The following is an 18432-nucleotide window of genomic DNA, read 5'->3' as shown; positions in this document are numbered from 1 at the left end:
TTGGATAGTTATCATTAGAAAGGTGCCAATAATTCAAATTATTTTCTAATGATGTACTCGAAAAGAGTTATTTCTTGATGTGGTATCAGGTATATAGAGACAAGTTTTAATATGTGAAAGTCTGGGATAAGGCCATTTCATTCCCTTTACGCAGGATTTTATTCATATTTCCCAGATGGCATACTAGGGAGTTCCAAATTGGTAAGGTATGTATGGGTGGTATCATGGTGGTATGGGATGCTGGCAATTCCTCGCATATATTATCTTATGGGATAATTTGGGCTCAAGATTGTTGTCTTGCTTTGTCACGGGACCCTTTTGTACTTCTTGAAGAAATAATTAAAAAATCATAAAATATATCAAAAATTAAAACAAAGACTTGAATTAAATTGAAATCAAATAACATAGCAGAACACAAAGAAAGGGAAATAAAATAACATTACCATCAAGACAAGATTGGGTGCAATCTCCCTCCCATGTCGTGTAGCGCTCCCACGACATGAGTATTTAGAGAATTTTATTTCATAAAAATAGCCCAAGGAGCTAAGAATACATGAGCGTACAACACACATTTTCAACCATATGAAGTCTCATAAGGTTTGTATATATTAAAAACCTTTGCCCAAATAAAATTGCTAGTGGGCCTTGTTACACGGGACACTTTGGTACTTCTTGAAGAAATAATTAAAAACTCATAAAATATATCAAAAATTTAAACAAAGACTTGAATTAAATTGAAATCAAATAACTTAGTATAACACAAAGAAAGGGAAATAAAATAACATTACCATCAAGACAAGATTGGGTGCAATCTCCCCCCTCCCCCCCTCAATGTCGTGTAGCTCCCTCCTTCACTATTGTGCCCTCATCTTGGCTTGGACCTTGTGATGGCATTAAGGGGGATTGTATGAATGAGTCCTCTTCTCTACACTTAACAAGTTAAGGCTTATTGATGTGGTAATAGATATGCTTCTACCAGTAGGGTGATTTATTAGAAAATCATTTACTCAATCCTCCACCCTCATATTGTAACAAGTTAAGGCTCATTGATGTGCTAATAGATGTGCTTCTTCCACTGGGGGGATTTGTTGGAAAATCATTTACTCAATCCTCCATCCTCATATTATTACTATGGATGACAAATGGATGTGCTCTGTTTTATAAGGACCCCTCTATATGAGGAGTAGCCATTGTGGTATAAAATTTCCAAGTTTAAATATTGATGGTGGCTAAATGCGGCCAGATGGTTAAGAGATATATACTTAGTGTTGTGATGTAAGATTCATGCTTGTGCAGACTATGTCTATAAAAATGCATCACTGAGTGCTATATAACGAACCACATGGATGCATTGTTCTTGGGTTATGTGCCCATGTTTGAGGGTCCAAATGACCTTAAATGGCTATAGGAGGCTATGAAAGTCCCTATAGAACCTTTTTATAATCTAATATGGTCCAAATCAGATAATATGGTCAACTGGTCATTTTAGGCCAATGTCTCCTACTATGTCTAACCTTGGGTGCTATATATAGACTAATTTGGTAGCCTTTGGTCATCATCATTGAGTTCATTGTGTTCAAGCACTCTTGTAAGCAAGACATTCTCCATCTAGAGTCTATTTAGATCACCATTAAAGCTCCTTACTTGGAGCACATGGGTAATGAGCAGACAACCATCATCACCAAATTAGGGACTTCTTGATAAACATTGAGAGCTCTATTATGCATGCATTGAGAGATTTATGCATTCTCTATGCTTGCATTGAGAGCTCTATGCATGTATAGAGCTCTCAACACATGCTCTATTCATCATCGGACAACGAAGAACCACAAAGGTATAAGTACTCATTGATAATTTGTATAAGACACATCTTTAGCTCAAACGATCTGTAGTAGCTGGATCGGATCTTACCACCATGACACTGGAGTAGCTGGTGGAATCCGCACTCTGGGCCGAGCATGCATTGGTAGGCTCTAGGTGAAGTAAAAGCAAGACCAAGACCAAGACCAAGACCAAGACCAAGATGAAATCCAAGAAGTATGTTTCCACCTCTTCGGAGGAGGAAGATGATGCTGATGACTCCACCAGTGAGAGGAATCGAAAGAAGAGGAGGAGGATGCTCGCAAGGCGTGCAAGAAGGCAGGAAAATAAGCCAAGGAACTGGCTATGGTGGCCATGGCAGGAAGCAGCAAAGCCCTCCCCATTTGTAGTCCGATTGGGCACTTGGTGTTCCGGATGTCGGAATCATAGACATGGAGCTGAAGAATGCGGCTTAAATGAACTCTGGTGTGCAATCTACCAAACCGCCACACACACCACTAAGGCTTCTAGATATAATGGGAGGAGAGCACCTTCGCAGGCTGGTACTTCACGCCTTGATAGTTGCAGCAGTTTAACCCGCCTAGCTGCTAGCCTAACAAGATCCATACCAACGACCGCCATTCCAGCCATGCGGACCTTTCCCTCTCCAAGGGATGTGCTTGCCGCTCAGAGCCGGCTCACATGTTTTTATTGCCATGCCCCAGGTCATCTGAAATCCGAATGTGAGATTTGGAAAAAGCATTGGGCCGAGGTAGAGGGAGCCCAAATTGCAACAATGGGACCACCAACAATTAATGCCATGGAAATTCAAGCGCTGGATGAGCCAGAGCTCTCTCTCTCTCTCTCTCTCTCTCTCTCTCTCTCTCTCTCTCTCTCTCTCTCTCTCTCTCTCTCTCTCTCTCTCGGGATTCCTATGCCCCCCTGGGCCTGCTCTGCGCCCCCCGTGTTCCGCCCCTCACACTCCGCACCCCCCATCTCGATGCCATGTCATCACCCCTCCCCCCGGCGGAGCCGTGCCATCACCCCCCCTTGCGGAGCCGTGCCGTTACACACCGCAACCCCCCCAACGTCAGTGCCGTTCCATCACACTACTACGTATCCCCCCAGGCCTGTGCAATGTCGTCACCCACCCCCCGGCTAGCGCCTTGCCCTCCCCCCCCACTCGACGGATCTGCACCATCACCCTGCCCCCCCCCCACGGAGTCGTGCCATCACATCCTGGAAAACCCCTTGGTCGGTGTCATGCCGTCACCCCACCCCTGATACTGTGCCCTCGCACCCTACAGCCCCTCCCCCCGTCAGCGTCGTGCCCTCACACCCCCCGCCTCGATGCCGTGCCATCACACCCCCCCTTGGCCGGTGTCCTGGCCTTGCACCCTGCCACCCCCGCTCATCTCTCTAAATAATCATCATACATAAACATGTATAAACGAGGCATAAAATCATCTACCCAACCACCCCCGAGCCCAAGGGTGCACACAGAAATACAATGAAGTACCACATGCCTTACCTTGGTGTCCCATACCACCAAGAGATATGACATCATTCTAGCAACACATAGCTCTAGTATGAAATGGTGTGAGAGTAGATACAATCCTCTACACAAGAGGACATCCCTTGAGTGTGCCCCATGCCCCTATTATATAGGAGGGCCCTCAAGTGACTCTTGACTCTCTATTTCCCATGTGTGACCCTTGGATGCCATACCCTAACCTCAACCCTTAAAGTTAGCCCTAACCCATGCTCCACTACTAGAGCTTGTTCCCATTCTCCCATGCTCACAAGCCTAATGTGGGTCAGCCTCCTAGTATATGCACATATAATGTGCACATAACATACTTCCCCTCTCTCAAAACATTGCACTCTTGCAATGAAAAGAAGGAAATCTACGCTGAAGATTCTCAACCGACTCCCAAGTTAAATCGTCTATTTCCCTATCTTTCCACCTAATTTTAACCTCAGGGATTAGTTTACTACGAAGTTTCCTTTCCCAAAATTCAAGTACCTTTTCAAGTTTATGTGGAAAATAGGATAAATTCTTGACTTCAACGAGTTCTTGAGGAGTAACTGTGTTATCCTCACCTCCTAGTTTCTCTTTCAATCTACTGACATGAAAGACTGGATGAACTCTAATATGTCGAGGCAGTTTTAGTTCATACGTAACCGTGCCAATCCAACATATAACTCGAAATGGACCACAATATCTAGGGTATAATTTCGAGTATTTTCTTGTTGATAAAGTTTGAGAGTCTTTACGAACTTTTAAATAAACCAACGCTCCTGGTTCAAAAGACTGAGGTGAACGTCCTCTATCAGCATAAAACTGTGCCCTATCTTGAGTACTCCTGATAGAATCCCAAGCTTCGGTTAGCATTTCCTGCATATCACGCAAGAAATCCCTTGATGCATCAAGTTCAATGTCGTTAAGACCGACATTAATGGGTGCCCTAGGTTGACATCCATACATAAGCGTGAACGGACTAAAACCAATAGCCGTATGTTTAGAAGTGTTATAGGAAAATTCCATCATTGGAAGATACTTTTTTTAATTTGATGGTTTTCCAGAGAAATTTGATTCACACGCTCTGTTTGCCCATCAGGCTGCTGTGGATGATCAGAGACACTCATACTCAAGTTAGTTTCCTTGTTATAAACCATTCGGAATAAAGTAGGAAGACATGGCATTAATGGGGCAGTTGTTTGCTAGGGGTCCATCGGTGGCCTGACATACCCACATCTGCACAAGGAATTATCGGCATCCCGAGTTACCCATATCAACATAGGGAATCATCAATGTCTCGATGAGTCACATATGCACATCCGTAAACCATCAGGTGGACTGTATAAATCACCTAAAGGATGGAACTAGAGAAAGAAATGCCAACAAAGGAAGAATCCAAAATTCTTTAATCCGAACACAACAAGATAGACTCATTGAACTCTAAAGAAAGAGATTTCAACAAATGAAAATGCCGACGAGATTACACTCATCAAAACATGCAGGCTATAGATAAAAGAAGTTTATCTACAGAATGCCTACACTACAACTTCAAGTGAATTTAGAAAATGAGTTTGTCTTTAAATGTTGGGGTCAACATGCTAAGTGATGTAAGCATGTTACAGGTATATATTTTATTATATTTTTGATGAATTAATAATCGTACAAAGATATGTTGAATTTAATTTGTGTAGGATTCAGCTTAATGGAATGTGCAAGTGGGCACAAGATTAATGTATAGGTGTAAATGTGCACAAAGTCATTTTATGTAATAAGGCCCACTAGAAAGTTTATTTAGGCAAAGGTTTTTATATGTACAAATCTTAGGAGACTTCATATGGTTAAAAATGTGTAAAGCAGTACCTTAAAAGTAGAAAAATCAAGCCCAATTTGTACGCTCATCTATTCTTAGCGCTTTGGGCTATTTTTATGAAATAAAATTCTCTAAATACTCATGTCGGAGAGAGCCACATGACAGGGGGGGGGGAGATTGCACCCAATCTTGTCTTGATGGTAATGTTATTTTATCTTCTTTTCTTTGTGTTATGCTATGTTATTTGATTTCAATTTAATTCAAGTCTTTGTTTTAATTTTTGATATATTTTATAAGTTTTGAATTATTTCTTTAAGAAGTACAAAAGGGTCGAGTGGTATGAGAGCTTTGGTTTAATTTAATCTTCTTGAAGGGGGTCAAAGACTAGTGGACAAAGAGGTGAAAGAGACAAAGGAAGAGGTGATTTTGGTAGATTTTTTTTGAATTTAAATTGAAGAAGAAGAAGGCAGTTTCTGTTGAAGAGCAGCTTTGATTAAAGCTTTTAAAAATAAAAGCTGGTGGTGGTTGCAGTGGGGTCTTCAATCACTTCCCATTTCCTAACGGAGGCTGCTGCAAATTAAAAAATAAATAAAAATAAAAATTGAACTCTCTCCTTTTCTCCTCTATTCAACCAGGCGCCAATCGCAAACTCAACGCTGGAGAGCAGGCAATTTTATTATTCAAAAAAATTACTAATTTCTATTAATTAACATCAAACAGTGAATTGTGGTGATTCTTTTGATTTCGCTTGTGCACCGGGTACAATTCGTTTGGGCTAATTAAAGTTTAGTTTATATATATATATATAAATATATATATATTAGGATGCCCTATGGGCTGGCATATCAAGTAGCTAACCACAAGAAAACGTTTTTTCAGGAGTTTTAGGTTAAAAAGTTTTTTTTTAATAAAAATTTTAAAGAGCTTGTAATAAAGCTTTGATTAAAGATTTTGTTTTACCTTTTTTTTAAAATCTTTGTAATAATAAAGCTTTGATTAAAGCCTTATCTTCTATTATTTCCCTGTCGCGCGGATAGAAAATTGAGAGAGTGACTTTTCTCTTTAAAAGCTTCATCTCATTTTTTTTTTGTTTCATGCACTAATAAGCTTTGATAAGCCTACTTCAAAGCTTTACTAAGCTTTGATTTTAGCTTAATTATAAAAACTTTCAAAAGCTCTAGATTAAGGTCTAATTTATGCTTTATATCTTCTTTATTTTTGTCTACTCTCGGTGCTTTCATTTTGACCAAAGTAAGCTATATTAGCTAAGAGCTAATAATATGGCTAATCCTAGCTATTAATTCTATTTTTCTAGAGCTATAAATTTAAAAATATTTGTTTACTTAAACCATTAAAAAAAGCTTTAAATCTTGTTCAAATTCAAAGCTTATGCAATAAAACTTTAAATGGCCTAAAACCTTGAGCATAAATTTTATGCAAAGGTTTTGAAAGCTTATGTATAGGTATATATGTATAGGTATACCCTTATTCTTTTATGAAAACATGAATCAAAACCTTCTATAAACCAAGAGATCAGAGAAACGTTTAGCAAAAACTTCTATCATGTGACCTTAAGTCAAAAAGAAAAAGAAAGCTTTGTTGAAAAACCTTCAAAAGAAAGCTTTGTTGAAAAACCTTAAAAAGCGTTAACTTTTGGGAGAAAGACCTTATATCATAGAGACCAAAATCTTGCTCCAAGACTTTCTTTCAAGGCTTAGAAGAGACCCTAAATTCTTTGTTCTAGACTAATTATTTTTGTGATGCAATTATAATATTTTTAGGATATTTACAACAATGTGCGAAAGTTCAAGAGTTTTCATATTTTTGTGATATTTCAACACCACTTTTATTGTTTATTCCCAACTCATCACATCTTGAGGTAATTTTTCTTATCTATGATTATTAATTACATCAGTCATATCTACATTTGTTTATCTAACACTTTACCATGTAGATGTGTTTCCCCAACATCATGTGAGTACGTATTCAACCCATTCATTAATTGCTTTGTGTGTTTAAAATTGACACTAATCAATTCGAGCTGTATGAATCCTGGAACTACATTTAAATTGTTTGGTACCATATAGCATTTCTTTTTCAGAATGATTGATTAAGTTCCTCCATTTTTCATAATTAAAACACACACACACACACACACACACACACACACACACATATATATATATACTTATGATATTTATGACTTTTTAATGATGTATTTTGTAGCAAAGTTGTTCGACACTTGCAAGTAAGTTGCTATCCTTCATAGCTTAGTAAATAAATTTTTTTAATATTTCTATGTAAGTTATATCTTTCAGACGGTCACTTAAACACCTTCCAAGTAAGTTTCTTATCCCTATTCTTAACAATAGTGATCATGCTTAAATATTCATTGATAAAACTTCAAGATTTTATTTCTTATAAAGGCATAATTAAATATAACCATAGTTACATATGGAATGCTAATTATATTTCAATCTGTTTGTATTCTTTCTCATTTTTCTCAACGTAAAGCATCATTAGAGTCGAATATATCAAAAGGTACGACTCTCTACGCTTGAGTTTTGTGTTTATTATTTAAGTTTATGTCAAATTCAAAAGTAAATTAACCTTTCATCATCCAGACTTGTTTACTTAATCAATTTCATCTACTTTTGGTTTATAATCTCACGTATCTTTGAGTGTCAAAAATTTTTTGACAGATAATTTCAATGACACCGATGGTATGTATATATATTCACTTTCTTTTATACAACATTTTCATAAGTATTTCTATAATCTCTTTCCAATCTAATAACCTAATTAATAAACCTTACATTCAACATTAAGATTAATTCAAGTTCAATAACTTGAATGAAATTTTTAGATAGAGAAAATTTGTGTTAGAATTTAAGTTTGAGAGGGAACTGGCCACTCCGCCGCCTTAAATTTTTATTCTGAAGGAAGTGATATATGGAATTAATCTGGTGGTATGGGACATCAAACTGGTTTCATATACTTACTCCAGACACATTTATGTCTTCTATCTTTTTTTAAAACCATCCTATCTGTGTATGTACAATGCGCCTATGTGGTATGGGACACTTAGACTCTTCTTACATACATTCATTTGATTGGTTCATTGCATATGCATTTTGTGTAGATCTAGTCTTCCACACCAATCATGAAGCCATCATCTCATGCACTTATGCAACTGTATATCAAGGACGCCCGTATATGGTATGATGTGCGCCTCCACTGTTTGTTTCAGTTGGCTCGTTTGTAGGGGTGATTCCTAGGGTACTTACGCTTGGCAAACATATGTGTGGATGCCTTCACTGTTTGTTTCAGTTGGTTCGTATGGAGGGGTGATTCTCCTTGTACTTACGCATGGCAACATGTGTGTGGCTGTTATTTGATTATTTATGGGTTGTCTATATCTTAAGACGACATTGGGATTAATTGATGTGTTCAATTAATTGTTTAACTAACGTGGATAGCGTCTGAGTATAGCAATGAGATGTGCGAGGGTATCGATTACAGTACCGCACTGCATGAGATGTGTGAGGGTACCGATTGAGGTGTCGCACTATACGAGGATACCGATCGATTGAGGTGTCGTATGGCTGGTAGAGATTGAGAGGTGGTGTGAAGATGATGATCATTTTTCTTTTGTATCAAACTTTTTGTATATGTTATCTTTGATTTAATAATCAGTGTGATGATCACCAATTTTGGTGTCGCACGAGTTTTTCTTAATTGGTATTCCATGTCCATAAGAACCTCTAAGCCATGCCTTTATAACTCTCAACCATGTTCGGACCTCTGAGCAATGCCTTTGTAACTCTTAACCATGTTCGGACCTTTGAGTTTACCTTGCAAGTTATGACATCAACAATCTTGTTCTCTTGACATTTTTCTTACGCAATTGAGGACAATTTCTTCCTCAAACGGGAGGACTGTTATCATATTTTTGAAATAATAATCGTACAAATTGAGGACTGTTATCATATTTTTGAAATAATAATCGTACAAAAAATATGTTTAATTTAATTTGTGTAGGATTCAACTTAATAGAATGTGCAAGTGGGCATAAGATTAATATATAGGTGTAAATGTGCACAAAGTCATTTTATGTAACAAGATCCACTAGCAATTTTATTTGGGCAAAGGTTTTTATATGTACAAACCTTAGGAGACTTCATATGGTTAATAATGTGTAAAGCAATATCCCAAAAGTGGGAAAAGCAAGCTCAATTTGTACGCTCATCTATTCTTAGCTCCTTGGGATATTTTTATTTCATGTGTTACGGGAAAAGCAAGCCCAATTATTTCATGTGTCTTAGCTCATTTTCATGTCGTGGGAGGGAGCTACACGACATTGGGGAGAGAGAGAGAGAGAGAGAGAGAGAGAGAGAGAGAGAGAGAGAGAGAGAGAGATTGCACCCAAACTTGTCTTGATGGTAATGTTATTTTTCTTTGTGTTGTGATATGTTATTTGATTTTAATTTAGTTCAAGTCTTTGTTTTAATTTTTGATATATTTTATGAGTTTTTAATTATTTCTTCAAGAAGTACAAAAGGGTCCAGTGTAATAAGGTCCACTAGCAATTTTATTTGGGCAAAGGTTTTTATATGTACAAACCTTAGGAGACTTTATATGGTTAAAAAATGTGTAAAGCAATACCCCAAAAGTGGAAAAAGGAAGCCCAATTTGTACGCTTATCTATTCTTAGCTCCTTGGGCTATTTTTATGAAATAAAATTCTCTAAATACTCATGTCGTTGGAGGGAGCTACACGACATGGGGGAGAGATTGCACCCAATCTTATCTTGATGGTAATGTTATTTTATTTTCCTTTCTTTGTGTTATGCTATGTTATTTGATTTCAATTTAATTCAAGTCTTTGTTTTAATTTTTGATATATTTTATGAGTTTTTAATTATTTCTTCAAGAAGAACAAAAGGGTCCCGTGACAAAGCAAGGCAACAATCTTGAGTCCAAATTATCCCATAAGATAATATATGCAAGGAATCACTAGCGTCCCATACCACCATGATACTACTCCAAATCTATATTGAGTGGTTGGTCAAATATAGTGAGAGGAGAATAACTAGTTTAGTACTACATGGTAGCTTTTACATCAAACTCTGTGAAGTGTGTATGGCTCAGATGCCTTTTAATAAATCTTGGTGTTATGAAGGTTTCCCACCTCCATCTTCCTTGACAACCAGAGTACATTGGCCATTGCAAGGAACCCAGTGTTATATGCCCACATAAAGCACATTGAGGTGCACTATCATTATGTCAGGGAGAGGCTTATCTGTAGGAGAGATTAGCCTCCTGAGAGAAGTTTAAAGCTTTTTATAAAGATTTGGGCTTATTGCCATTTGGTAATTGATCATCCACATGATCCTTGTACATGTTTATATCATCACCACAAGGGGGGTTTATAGAATTTATATAGTAGTGATGTGTGAATGTAAGCTATAGGCCAAGGTAAATTTTCCCTCCTCAACAGGTTTTTTCACGGAAGCATGTGTACACACTCTTATGAGTGAGTGTGTAGGTGACTTACTATTGTCACTTCACTTGTACTTCACTCATTCTCAACAATCTGCTTTGAGTGTTGTGCTTCTCTCTATCTTTGCTTACTTGCTACACATTTGTGTGTGTGTTGCAACCTTTGTCTCCACTCCAACATATTCATGGGCATATTTGGATATCCTTTAGTTTTGGGTATGGAGGAAGAGTGATCAAATGTGGCATGGCATCCTCCTTCTCTTTAGGTTTGGGTTCAACTAGGTAGGCTCTTAGATTCCCATTCATCCAATCAAAAAGTCCCTCCAAAGTTGAGAATTTCCTTGAAAAAAAGAACTTATTAGGACTTAAACATCCAAGAATAAGAAGGCTACGAGGTTACTATCTCCCCTGGGTATTCACACTCACTTGGTTTATATTCACACTCACTTGGTCTATATTCACTTGGTTTATATTCACACTCACTTGGTCTATATTCACTTGGTTTATATTCACACTCACTTGGTTTATATTCACTTGGACGTGAGCTTAGACCTATGTAAGAAGGGATGTGCATTGAATCTTCCCTATGAGGCGGTGACTTTAAAGGGGATGTTATGAAGTCATTGCTAATCACCTTGGAGAAAATTTCACGGCGATGATGACCATGATGATCCATGGAAGGCTAACTTTTGCCTCCCATTTGTATTGGCATGGGTGAATTGCTTCCAGAGGCACATGCTTGAGAACTAGATCTTTCTGTAGCCTCTTGAGAATGGTCACATGTTTAGTGAAGGCCTTTAACATGCTCTTAGGTTCCCTCGCCAGTTCTATAATTGGTTTAGAGAATAGGGTCAGGGATACGTTTAGGTGGGGTTGGTGGTTCACACTTGACCACTTGCTCAAGTATAGGCTCTAAGTTTAGCCACACCTTTCTTAAAAGATCTTGGGGCTTATTTCATTTGTTCCTTCACTGGGTTGGGATACTCCTTGATTTTGTTTGGAAGGTTTTTGGTAATTAATGAGCTTCTTTTCTTTAGGAAGACTAGGTTTGAGCAAGAGATTGATCAATGAGCTTCTTTTCTTTAGGAAGACGAGGTTTGAGCAAGAGATTGATCGTCGCTACACCTCCACTAGGAGGCATCTATAGAGCTCTTGCTCTCACATCAATTTCAATAGTCACAACATCGTTGTCCTTAATAATTGATCACACATTTTGTTTTTATGTATGCTTTGAGTTCTTCTTCTTCTTTTAGACCTCTAGTTTTGATTCCTTAACCTTTTTAGGGGCTACTGCAGCTCTTGGGGCTTGTTCATGCTCTTTAGCTTCTTATTTCAAAGTGAAAGCTGGAGGTTTTTGCCTATCATTGTAGCCTTGTTAGATGTTCCCTTGGCTATTGCCATCATCTTAATGCTTAGAGACTTGTGTGATGAAATAGCCCTTACAGTAGGAATTGAGTCAGAGTCCTCATAATTCTCACAAATAAGAGGCATCTCGGCAGTAGGCTCCCCTAGGCTCAACACAACGTCTTATTCCCTTTCTTGTTCAAAAATCACTTTTGGCCTTGACCTTTGAAAAGTACCCATATTTTGGTCTTGGTATCTGGAAAAAAATGGTGGAAGCACATCGTCTAGCTCATCTGGTGTCCGAAGTGTCTCATCTACTTGTGAGAGAGAGATGATGAACGTTTGCTGTTGCAGCCGCGTGTAACGCTTCGGCGACGATGGTGTGGCAGCTTGTACATGCTACAGACGGTGTAGGCTTGTGGTCTTGCCCATAGAAAGGAGTGAAAGAGAGGATGCAAAAGAGTGTGGCCATCTTACGCTTATGAGCGTACGCTTGTGGCAAAGTTTGGTACGATCGTGTCAAAGTTTGGTAAGGCCATGGGAACAACTTTTTTTAAATTAAATTTTTTTCGAGAGTGTATGTTCGTATGCTTATGAGTGTACAGCCGTGTGGCAAAGTTTGGTACAGCCATGGTAACTTTTTAATTAAAAAAGTTTGGTACAGCCGTGGCAAAGTTTGGTACAGTCATGGGTGGTAACTTTTTAATTAAAAAATTTTGGAAAAAAAGTTTTTTTGGGGGAGAGTATGTTCGTATGCCGCACAAATTTGAATTTGGAAGGAGGTGATTGTTGAGTGGGGGACAACTAACATCCCCTCATTAGTGCAAGGTAGGTGGGAAAAGACTAAAGTTAGAGCTTAAATTTAAACTAGTGATTTTCAACTAATTTAGAGGCATTCTAACTTAACTAAAGATTAATCCTTCTTAATTCCACTATTAGTCACCTTTTAACCCTCTTCTTTTGTCTCTATTTACTTCCTAATGATAAGGAGTTTAGAGATGGGGATTTGATAGGTGGATTAACAATGTTTAGGCTAACCCAATGATGTGATCACCCCTTATTAATCTCTCTAATTAGGTCTCTAATTAACCCACTCAAAAGAGAGAAAATTAGGCAAATAGAACCTAATTAGTGCTAATTCTCACGAATTATGAGTTAATAGGTGTGGTCTAGGCATAGAATTAGAGGTAAGTGTTAGAACACTAATGCCACTCCAATTACAAGCAATTATGAGCAATTAGTTTTGGGATTTTTTGGTGAATTAGGGTTCTATTTTACATTCCTAAGCTACCTATGTACACTAATCTAACAAAAAATGTTTAGAAGAAAAAAATAGCAAAAAACATTATATGTTTAAGCAAAAAATCCTCTTCTTTGAGCTTTGTAATCACTCAAATCTCAAGCTTTTTGGCTTAAACTCTTGCTAATCCAACTCTCCACCATAAGCTATGCACAAAATCAAAATAAAAACAACAAACAAAATCAACAAAACAAATCAAACACTAAAACTAAATGCCATAGTTACTTACTTGACATTGAGTAATGGAGACTCCATCACATTCGAACAAGGAAGGCTTCAACAAGAAGCAGATTGGCACTCCCCGCCGGTAGTAGCGCTAAACATGTTAAGCTCACCCTAACATGTCGTGGGAAGTTGCCAATCCGCCAAGCTTGAGCTATGCTCAAGAGCTCCACCGCATCATGTGTGGATAGCCACTCGTTGCCCGGATCCTCTCGCACTCGTTGTTGTTACACCGAGCCGGTTCCTAATCCTATGGGTAGAGAAACCTCTCTCATGAAGATCATGTGGGATTTCGCGGAAGACGATCGCGTAATAGCCTAATCACTCAAGGACGAGGGAAGCATAAGAGAACGAGCCATGAGCACTAATCATACCCAAACCCTAATCCTAAGCACACCACACATGTTAGATTAGAGTTGCAAGAGAAAGGGAGAGAGAACACTCCACTTCTATTGCATAAATGGGAGAATGAGTTACAAACAAGAGAAATTGGCTTTAATAGTTCCAAGCCTTTTCCCACTAGGCCGCCGCCTGGGAGTAAGTGACCCAAGGTGCCCAAAACATAGTTACAAGGCTTTTCTCTATGGTTTGGCCAATTAACCGAGATCCTCTTATCTGTCATTTTCGAAGCTCAATACTACTTGGGAGCGTCTTTAGGGCGTTTCCCTCATCAAATGATGGGATTTACAATATAGTAAAGGTGCCCATTAGTGTGTGGACATAGTTGTCATAGAAGCATGTTAACCATAAGTGGTTAACACTAAAAATCTTCACACAACAATTAGCAACCATGTATGAGATATGTTTAGCCCATTGGGCAGGTAGACATCGATGATGTAGTGGAAGAAGAGAGGGCAGTAATTAAGCAAGCTAAATTATTGTCAATCAATGCCTTATTAGCTATTGTAACTTTGTAAGACAACAATGTAGTGGGTTCTTTGTGGCACGTTGAACACGTGCTAGTTCTTGTCATATGCATCTAGACATTATGTTGATCATGCTCTACTGAGAATCTTGTGCGATGTGAAGAAGAGATAGTTTCATTTAATGAAGTAGAAGAGAATCAAAATTGGATTCATGCCATACATCACGAATATGATTCCATTTTGAAAAATGGCAATTGGGATCTAGATAATTTACCTTTTGGCAAGAAGGCTATTAGCCTAAAGTGTGTCTATAAGATCAAAAGGAAGTCTAATGGTAGCACTTATCGCTACAAGCCAGACTAGTGGCAAAGGGCTATGCACAGATTATGACCTTTACTCCCACATCACCCATGACTGCTATCAGGTGTGTAAGTGCATTGGTGGCTGCTCATCATGGTTGGAAAGTGCATCGGTTGGATATAAAAACAATCTTTTTGAATGGGAATTTACATGAAGAGATGTATGTATCTCAGCCCTATGGTTTTGTTCGAAAGGAGCATCAAGTGTGCACACTAAATAAGGCTTTGTACAGTCTTAGACAAGCTCCTTCAACTTTGGTAATGAGAAGATTCATGCCTACTTACTTGCTCATGGTTTCTAGAGAACACTCCAACAAACAGAGAGCACCCTCTACGTCAAGAACAACAAACAAAACATCACACTATACGTTAATGACGTGATCCTAATAGGACTGCATGAGGACATTATTTTAGCTTTTAAAACTGAATTATAGTATTTATCAGATCTTGGTCTATCGCACTATAACTTGGATACTGAGTTTGTGCAACATCATGATGGCATTTTTGTTAAAAAATCTAAATACATGCAAAGATTGTTTATGAGATTTGGTCTTGATGATTGTAAGCATATCGCTACACCTACTGAGACAAGTGCTAATCTTATCCTTCAAGGTGCAGATGATCCATCTCATGCCACATTATATGCACATGATTTTGGATACCTTATCTACTTGTGCAATATCATTCCTGATATTCAGATTCCGATGTCTTTATTGAGAAAATTCATGCACAGCTCAAGTACAAAACATTGATAGCATGCGAAGAGAGTCTTCAGGTACTTGACTCTTTTGTCTTCTTTCTTGACTTCTTTTTTCTCCCATCTTGGCTAGCTTGACCAGTTGCTCGAACTCCTCAGTTTCTACCTGCTTTATGCTGAATACTACATGGATGTCCGGCTTAAGTTCTTGAGCAAACAAATTTGCAACCATTTGCATTGAGGGTTAGGTTTGTTCTACCACTCTTTGTCTCAAGCTCAGTAGCTTTGTTGCATAGGCCCTCTACATCCATGTCTTCTTGTCGGAGTTCTCTCATTTGATCTCACAGGGTTGAGTTGGAAACTTTATCTTGTGGAAACTCCCTCAGAAAAGCAGTCATGACCTCTTCATAAGTCTGAAAATGGTTGTCTTGATATCTTGACACCCACTCCGTGGCTCTATCCTTGAAGGTGTTCATGAAAGCATATCTATAAATTTCACTCAACTCTGGTTCTTCCACATCCCGAGGTCTAGCCACTTTCCAGTATTGCTCAAACCTCCTTACATACAAATCTGCATCTTCCCCTTTCTCTCCTGAAAACACTGAGAAATTTTTTGTTAATGATGCCATGGATTCCTTGAACCTTTTCAGGGATTTTGTTGTTGTGGTTGTTCTTCCTGGTTTTGTTGCTCCACCCTTCTTGGGCTTTCTGGACCTGGCGTGTACAAAACTTATCTCTTGGCACTCCTTTTCTTGGTCCAAATTGTGTTTAAAACTTGACACTTCCTCTTGCTCGTGTGGAGTTGCATAAGTTTCTGCACTATCTTCTTGATTAGAATGGTGTGAGGCACTCCCAGCTACAAGCATCCTAGAGGTTTCTTGGGAGGCATCACTTTTCTCCATCATCAGGTTCCTACGCCTGTGGAGGAGGGCATGCTTGACTCCCTTTTGCTGGTTAGGTCATGTAGTCGAAGCTTCTCTGTATTGATCTTTCTAAAGAGACCCTTCCATGTTATGGCTTCTCCGTAGACTTGATGCTGCAGAATTCCACTTAGCGAAGACTTTTTCGCTTCGTCACCATTTCCTAAAAGGAGAATTTTCCAGTCTTGTTGTAGTAGAGGTTTCTTTCAGCAAGGGGGTTTTGCGGGTGGAGTTGTCGGTACGTTCCCCTTAGCAGGAAGTTCCTTGGCATAGTCATCCCCAGCACGATCGCCAAATGTTTCTTGCCGATTTCCCTCTCGACAGAATGGCAAAATAGCAGTCTAAGACCAGTCAAGCAATGCCATGGGAGGCATATGGCCACCCGCGAGATCTTCTAGATTCAAACACCATCACTAGAGTGGTCATGGGGACACTTAGAACACAGCTGCGCTATAAAACTTCACACTCTCTCACTCTACGCATGACACTCTCACTAACTCTCTTTAGTTCACAACATGTTTAATGAAATAAGGACACACACTCTTATTTCAACACATTATAGAGAGTAGCACAGGGACATAATAAATGGAAATATTGCTCTTTGTTCACTGGATTACATCCGGAATCATTGTGAGAACATTATAGAGCAACTCATCACAGAGCTTACTACTTTCTAAAGATTGCTACCATGCTTACTTCTCCCACTAGTTGTAAAAACTCCTATGCCAATCTTGCTTGTGTGTGTGTGTGCATAAACATCTCAGTGTTATTCGTGGCTATAGCCCGCCTGCTTTACACGTGCCAAGGTGGTACTCACAACGTGAGGGGTGGTTCGGTGGTGCCTTCTATCCCACTGAGCCGCTAGCCTCAACAATGACTAAAGAACCTATTTAGGCACCAGTAGGGCATATGCCGTCTTATGTAGCACATCTACCCCCACCAAGGTTTAGACCAATGCATCCTCATGCAATGCCACGTGTTGCACCTCCACATACTCCTATCTCATTGCTCCTGTTATGCCAGTACCAACTCTACCCACAAACCCAATTGCTTTTGCACATGCCTTGGAAAGAATAGCACTTGTTGTTGTGAGAGATGGTGGTCGACAAAGCCATGGAAAGCTGTCGAAATTGCCAAGATCACTCATAAATTCACTGGAAATGGTGATCCTAGGAGACATCTGGAAGTATTCGATCAAGTGTGTGAGGCCTTAGGAGAACGGGCAATAACGTTAATTCTTCCCATTTGATTGGGTTTTGGCGCCAACCAACAAGGAGTGTGTCATACACATAGTCTGTTCTCTTTTGCAAGCTTTGACCCCAAAACTCCTTGTGCAGAGCTTGAATATTGTCATGTTTTTCTCGTTGACAACAACTGTTTCCACAACAATCTATGGATGAAACTAATTGCACCGATTCCAACAACATTTTTTTAATGGCACTATTAATGTCTTTGGCTTTCTCTTTAGAAAGCAATACTTTCGTTTCCTTGAGAGTGGCTCTGCCAAGGCAACATGTTCAACATATGTTTCATTCGTTTTATACAAGTCCTCATACTGTAACAACGTGTGTCCATCCATTATTGTGATTCTTTTGATAGGACTGATGCTGTAAATATCATTCATGGCTATACTAACCTCACCCTCAAATGTTTCCTCAATACCAATACCTATGTTATCGTCACCCAACGTATCAAAGTTTACTGGAATCATAGGGATATGCATACATGATGTCTCCCTCTCCAATCTTTTTGGTTTTGCCCTCATCCCATAACTGAACTTTCTTGTTGTTCCAAGCCTCTTGATAGCTCAACCCATTAAACTATACATAATTCATTTTATTTTTTGCATTTTCTTCTGGCACATGAGTCCCATATTGCTGCATCACATGCACGTGCTGTAATGACCCAATACTCCATTTGACAATACTTTGAAAAGCATCCTAGACTGTCGATGCATCCATAGTTGGAAAGAGAAGGATTGCATCCTTCTCCACACACAACTCAACCACAGCTGATACATTGCCTTCCCCAATAAGCACACCAGAGTAGTAGGCAGCCAGGTCTATTTCACACACACTACTGATAACAACC

At 38.9% G+C, this 18432-nt stretch overlaps 1 pseudogene; it reads left to right on the top strand.

Moving 5' to 3' along the window:
* Positions 1-2023: 2023 nt before the first annotated feature.
* The window catches only part of LOC147613315 (mannosyl-oligosaccharide 1,2-alpha-mannosidase MNS3-like), a 40550-nt pseudogene continuing 24141 nt past the window's right edge, over positions 2024-18432 (top strand).

This window comes from Cibotium barometz, chromosome 44, assembly GCF_041138505.1.
Source record: "Cibotium barometz isolate CiBa-2024 chromosome 44, ASM4113850v1, whole genome shotgun sequence".
Classification (NCBI taxonomy): Eukaryota; Viridiplantae; Streptophyta; class Polypodiopsida; order Cyatheales; family Cibotiaceae; genus Cibotium; species Cibotium barometz.
Note: the sequence above shows the minus strand (reverse complement) of the source record. Positions and strands in the feature narration are given on the sequence as shown.